The sequence below is a fragment of the Trachymyrmex cornetzi genome, unplaced genomic scaffold (assembly GCF_001594075.2).
Source record: "Trachymyrmex cornetzi isolate Tcor2-1 unplaced genomic scaffold, Tcor1.1 scaffold1526, whole genome shotgun sequence".
NCBI lineage: Eukaryota > Metazoa > Arthropoda > Insecta > Hymenoptera > Formicidae > Trachymyrmex > Trachymyrmex cornetzi.
This window is the reverse complement of record NW_017296120.1, coordinates 21382-28569: the sequence shown is the minus strand read 5'-3', so window position 1 is coordinate 28569 and position 7188 is coordinate 21382. Positions and strand designations below refer to the sequence as shown.

At 31.3% G+C, this 7188-nt stretch overlaps 1 protein-coding gene and 1 long non-coding RNA gene across 2 annotated transcripts in view; both read right to left on the bottom strand.

Annotated features, from left to right (window-relative positions):
* Window positions 1-2365, bottom strand: part of LOC108758165 (major royal jelly protein 3) — an 80069-nt gene extending 77704 nt beyond the window's left edge. Inside the window, exon 1 of the mRNA XM_018502974.1 lies at window positions 2316-2365. The gene's annotated coding sequence lies outside the window, so the exon portion shown is untranslated. The remainder of the gene's footprint in view (window positions 1-2315) is intronic.
* Window positions 2366-4686: 2321 nt separating this feature from the next.
* On the bottom strand, window positions 4687-5340 carry LOC108758164 (uncharacterized). Its single transcript, XR_001939937.1, has 3 exons — window positions 5202-5340; window positions 4838-4926; window positions 4687-4710 (listed from the first exon to the last, which is right to left on the bottom strand). It is a non-coding gene; the product is annotated as an uncharacterized LOC108758164 (long non-coding RNA).
* Between the last annotated feature and the right edge of the window lie 1848 nt (window positions 5341-7188).

Here is a 7188-nt window from a genome sequence, read left to right as displayed (position 1 = left end):
GAATATCGATTTGCCCTTTTAGCACAACATTCTAGACAGTTATAGCTATCGAAATCCGCAAAAAAAAATTTCGATTTTTTTGACCCAACAAACGAGACTGGACCCTTAATAATGGTGTTTTATAACATTTTTAAGAATGGTTTTCAAAAATTTTCCACAGCTGACTGAAGTAAATGAACTTTTGTTTCTTCAGTTTGAAAAGACGCATTAAACTTGTTAAATGCATCCAGAATGTACTCAAGAAACAAGAGATACGATTGTATTTCGGAATTTTGCATCAGAGATAGTAAAGCAGCCCCAGACTTTGATTTCTCGCTCAATTGCTCTTCTTGCAAAAATTTTAACTGCACATCCCAATTTTCGTTCAATCTAGCCACGCATGCATGACGTGAAAGCCATCGCGTTTCAGACAGTTTTAAAATTTTTCTACAAGTTCCATCAAAACAAAATGATTTTTGGAATTGCTCAAAGATACACGCACCCTTGGGACTGCTAGAGATAAACGATTTTCACAACAGTTCCTCGCATGCTTCAGGAATTGCGCTGCAAGCTGCATTTGCTACTAATGCAGATGCGTGACAAGGACATGGCATCGTTATCAAATTTTTGCAATGTTTTTGTAATTTAATTTTAAATGATTCGTATTTTCCTTTCATAACAGGGGCATTATCACAGGAAAGAGCGAGAATGTTTGAAAACCAAATTTGTTTTTTCCACATTTCGGCTCTAAAATTTGTAAATAATTTTTCGGCACTACAATCACTCACGTCCAAATGAATTAATTCTAAGAATTCCGTTCGAACGTTCAAAGTCTGAGGATCGACGTACCGATCAAGAAACGTCATCCATTTATCATTAGTTAAATAACATAAAAATGAATTTTCAGTGCAAAAATGAAAATAAGAGAAACAATCTCCAATGACCTCGATCTTAACGAATGTTATCTAGGATATGATCCTGATCAACATTCAAGAGGTTTTAGCCATCGGTCGGATACCTTGCGTAATGCTAATGTCGGCGGCGGTACTGTAACATTCGAGCATTATAACTCGAGAAGTACTTAAAGAAAAAATATTTTATTATAGTGTTTTGGAAAGCTCTCGAGATAAGCTACAAGAATATTTAACGAAAAATGGGGCTTCCCATTTAAAAAAATGACCTTGACCTTCAAATGACCTTGAAAATGAAGGACAAGATCATTGTCAAGGTCATAGTTCAATCAGCCCCTTCATATCCAACAATTTTTGTTTTAAACATTTTTTTATTTAATCGCGATGTTTCGAGTTATTTGGCTGTCTAAGTTAAAATGGGTCACCCTGTATATGTTTAGTGTGTGTTTGCTCTGAGGAAGACTCAAAAATGAGTCGAAACATGTAAGCGCGTTTAGCGAATAAAGAAGTTTCATTCTTTATAAGTGTATTATTTGCGCGACGTCTTCTGCGCTCGACTCCTAGTGCCCTTACTCTTTCCAATTCTTTTATTAATTATGAATATAATGATGGCAATTTTCTTAAAGCAGTAAAAATGATAGTAGCAATTTAAACATCGACTGACTTTCAGTCATCTTCAGTGAACGAATACAACAATAATGAAGTAAAAAATTCTAACGTTTACAAAAATAGAATGATCTGACAAATGCACACTGGATAGCGTCCTCTCTTTAATTCCAGTTGGAGTGCGAACCGTTTTCAATTGGTCCTCGACTATTTTTTCGACTATACGTAAACACCAATGCAATCATGCAGAAAAATTCTAATAATGCAACACATTGCATTCGTTCGAGGATCTATTCAAGACACGTTTATATCTATTTGACGAAGTCACTTGTAATGGCAACTACTTTCTTAAAACTCAATTTAAAAAAAAATTTGATATTTAATCTCTGTTCCTGCAATGTGTTGCATTAGAATTTTTTCTCTCGATTGCATCGATGTTCACGTACAGTCGAAAAAATAATCGAAGAACTATTTTATTATTTGCGTTCGCTGAAGATGATTGGAAGTCAGTCGAAACACGTCCGAAAATAAAAATCACGTCACTTATAATACAGTGATAGTTTAATATACATATATGTTATTATTTATTATAACCCATTTTATGGTTATTTTGTTTAATATTAGTATTATAACGAATTTTTTACTCTTACTTGCCCGTTTTACGATTATATTATTTGAATTTTAAGAGGCCACTTATTGTATTATTATATATGTAATATATATTTTTGATAGAAATTTAGTTGTGTGTGTGTGTGTGTGTGTGAGGAGGTAGGAGAAAGAGCGAGAGAGAAATTAAAACATTATTTAAAATATATTTACCGATGACTGTGCAGACGCTGCATCTTTTTTGTAGATTAAATTGTCCATTGCTTCTGTCAGGTCGTCGTGTGACTGCAAAGATATTCAAATATTAATGTGATATATGAAGTTTACAGATATATATACAGGGTGAGGAAAAAATATGGAAACCCTGAAAAATCTCAAAAAATATAAGTTTTACAGAAAAATGTTTCAAATAAAAGTTGTAGGATTTAAAAAAGTCTATTCAATAGTCTCATCAGTTTGATCCTGACTGGCGTCGTTGAGGTCAAGTCAAAGTCACGTTGAATTTTTTAAATGGAACACCCTATTTTTTATTGCATATTTTCATAGCACATCTCGAGAGCTTTCCAAAACACCATAATTAAGTTCATTTTCGTCAAGTACTTTTTGAGTTATAAGACTTGAAGTTTACAGTACCTCCGGCATTAACATTATCCAAGGTGTCCGACCGGCGGCTAATGTTTTGAATGTTGTTCAGGATTATCATCTGGGTAACATTTGTCAAGATCAAAGCATCATTTGTAATTATTTGTTTGTTAGTGAATCAACTCGTTTGTTAGTGAATCAAATGGAAATTTAATTTTGATGGTATCGTTTAATTTTTAAACATTTGAAAATTAGATCTTAATTATCAGAAAAATATCAAGAAACGAAAGTGTGAAAAATGTTTAGAAAGAAAGGGTGAAGGAAGAATACTCGGCATCCGGCGTGGGCAAATTCGTAACCTTTCGATTTCCGGTCGAACGCTGAACCATCTGAGCTACGGCATTAGTAACGAAATTGACCTCGTTACCCAGATAGCCAGATGATAACAACATAATATCATTTTGCTGTCACGCATGATGCATTCAATTTCATCAATCTAAAAACAAGGTGCTTCCGCAAACTGTCTATAGTTTTGCAGTCATGTAAAGTTCTCAATGTGATTCAGCGGTTTGACATCATGTATGCGCTAGTTTCAACGAACGATGTTTGCTATCATTATGACGGCAAATCGTTGTCATGCATGATATCTGCATATGAGGCCACATTGTCTGCAACTTGACTGCTTCAATGAAGACATTTCGTCATCATCCGTATATCATATATGTCAGCATAATGTTACAGCAAGACGATCACATATATGCTTCATCACGAATGCCCTATGCGTAGATGTATTACTCGTACAATCAGTGATGAGAGATGTAAAAGAACAAATCCACGCTCGCACAACGGCAGTCATTAGTCGTATTTAGACATACATATAATAATATTACCTTATTTAAAGACATTATCAGTGTTTACCAGGAAGGGATATAAATAAATTATTTATATTCCTTCTACAAAGAGACTCTGTTAATGATGTCTTTGAATGTATATAATATAGTATTATATGTATACAAATGATGACTGCCGTTGCGCAGGCGCGGATTTGTCCCTTCATCTCTCATCACTGATTACAATCGAATTTCACTGTACCGCTCTGATACATAAATCTCCACAAAACCACGAAATACGATGCTGAATTTACCATGGAAAATTCTATGACAACCTTCGTAGTATATTCGAACAAGGTAGCGATTATGTAACTTAATTCTTTCTGTGGAATAGAAACGTGAAGAGTACAAATTTTTACGTATATACATATTTTTATGTATATACATAATGTATACACATATGCGTACAAAAAATTTTTACATTTCCGTCCTAGGGAAAAAGTTACATAATCGCTACCCAGTTGGTTTCTAAGCGTATATATGGGAATTTATACCAGCTAGGGTACTTGTGCAAAAATTGTACAATTGATTGGATTTTAGCGAATTATATTACATATAAAATTAAAGATTAACATAGTACGTACACTATTGAAATATTAAAAAAAATTTTTCTAATTTTTTGTAAATATTTTCATAAACTGCATTAAACGAAACAAAAATATAAGTTGTATTACATAAAACCGTCTTACTGAATTTAGGCCTTTTTGTAAATATGTTCATAAATTCTATTATATAAATGAAACAAAAATATAAGTTGTATTACAAAAAACAGTCTTACTGAATTCGGGCCTTTTATAAATATTTTCATAAACTATATATTAAATGAAAAAATATAAGTCATATTACAAAAAAGTCTCTTATATTAAAGCTGTATAACACATTTATTTAATCTTGATGGTCCTCCTCTTCAGTGGCATGCGGCAACGATGAGTTACGTAAGTTTTCTCTCTGATGATTCAACAAATTTCGTTGTGCTTCATCATGCTTTTTTTGACGTGCCTCAGTTTCAGTCACTTGTTGTTTCTTCCCAACAGTGATATTCAGAATTCGTTGTTTTCCGAAACGAACCTCTTCTGAAACCTGTTTAAAAAATTCGTCTCTGTGAGGAGGTGGTTGGAAATTGAATGATACTGCATCTATGATGGAAACAAAATATATTTATTAAGTATATAATTGAACATATTTATTAAGTGTATAAGTTATAAAAAGAACCACTTAATTGCATGGCTATGTTTATGTATATATCAGAGATGAAGCACTCACCATATATTGCTTTAATTAGCCGAGTATTAAAAAGTGAACGATTTCCGCGTTCACCCCATACAGAATAGTCGCAAATCACCGTGTCGGTGCTAAATTATTATATAAAACTTTAAATTCTTGCCAATAGAAGTTTCAAGTGGTATAATGAAGTAAATTTAATAAATTACATCAATTCGGTAATGACATTAGAAAAACAGAAATCAATGCTTTTACAGATGACATGATATTGTAATGCAGAACCAAACTAGATTAAATTAGCAAGTGGAACGATTTTTTACACTAATAAAACAGAAATACATAAGACAAAAGAATGGAAGAAATTGATAAATATACACAAATAACAGATAAAATATACGGAATTTACCGGTGCGGTAAATGTGATGAGAAAAAAAGATTTAACGAAGAGTATTAGCGTTTTTCAGTAGCAGAACTGGTGTACACTCAATGCACATTACAGCTGTTGTACAGCTAATCTAATCTGAATGAAAAACGTTATAAGTTTCCTTTCGTTCGAAATTCCTTATTTTTAATTACTATTAACAGTGTTCTATTATCTGCAGTTAATAAGTCATAGACCAAGTGAGAAATGATATCTGAAATACAAAAAATAAATCATGTATTTTCGATTACTTATTACTTACTCTATAAGATTACTTACTCTATACAAATGTGTAGCACACATAATATAATAAAAATAAGTTAGAATTATCTTATAGAGTGATCCCAAGCAGAACGTCATTGTAATATCAAAATGATGTCAAAATAATATTAAAATCAACCGAAAATGATTAAAAAATGACTTTTAGTAATCATTTTAAAGTCATTTTGACATTATAATGACTTGTTGTTCTACTTGGAATATTTTTATAGTTTTTGTATATGCTGTGTTGACATATGACATAACATGTAATAGTTTTGACAATGGCTGTGTTCAGCAGAGAAAGCAGCTTTGATACTTATTGTAAAATTCTTTAATGTTATGATTAGTCTTGCACTTAGTTTCTCACTACAGACCTAAATATATAAACCAATTATATTAAAGAATTTTTTAACAGTTATAAAGCTGCTTTCTCTGTTAAACACAACGAAATGTATAGCTAAAAAATCTATATGTCGCTTGAAAGAAAAAAAACATCTATCTTGAATTTTATAAAAATATATCTATGATTCAGAAATGAATAAGGAATGTAATAATATTAATTGAAAATTATAAATTATACATTAAACTTACAAAAAGAATATTTTCTCAGTATTGTTAGATGATCGAATTAAGAAGTTAAAAATTAAATTACGATATATTACCTTTAAAATGTTTTTAAATTTTCAATACGCATGTAACTTGTGCATTACATTAAATTGTACATACAATCGTATGTACAATTTGTAATACACGTGTAACGTTCAAATTGTCGTACAGAATTAAAAATTATAGCTTGAAATGTATTTACAACCCTTAATTGCTTTTAATAAAAATATTGTTTAAATTCATTTTAAATTACATGATAGAAAAAATTGGAAGAAATACAAGAACTCTTTACTTAAAAATAGTAGAGGGATGAAATATGATTATTACGTACCTGCGATAAGCTTCTGCAATGTTGACGAAGTCTAGCGAGATTAATTAATTAAAATGCGATCATATTCTCAAATGAAAGTACTTTGTCCACACCAACAGAAAGAGAGAGCACAGAATAGATATCAATTAATATGAAGTACTGTCACCTTTAAAATGCGTTTTAAAAATTTTCGATATAATTTTTTTTTACTATAAATTATACAGCTCGTAAATATAAAATGTTTGTATGGGACACAAATACCTGTCTTTTCATGCCTCCTCATTCTTTCTTCAATTCTCCATTAATTCGACTTCTTATTACATCTTTTCCGATAAGCGTGCAACTTTGGATGACTAGGCTGGCATTTATGTCTCCGTTGTATATAATTTAACTGCGCTTCGCTTAGCGCCGAGACACTACCGAGTATCTGGTAATAGACCTGTTCTTTTTGGCTGAACTTTTGCACCAATTCATCTTTCTTTCTTTTTTCTCCAGGAGGAAAGAAGAAGAAGAAAGATGAACTGATGCAAAAGTTCAGTCAAAAAGAACAGGCCTAGTGTTAAATAGGTTATTCTACAATGTTGTTTTTTTTGTTCTTTTTGCTATTTTTTACATCTTGTCTTTTTTGTTTCTTATTCAAGTTTTCGTTTTCTATCGCCCGAGATAAAAGTTAATGAACTTCGGAAAAGAAAGAAACACGTACATAGACAATAATTTTTTATCAACTTTTTAATACTGCATTTTCTTATTTTTATGAACATGTGAAAATACGGTATTAAAAAATTCTGAAAAAAT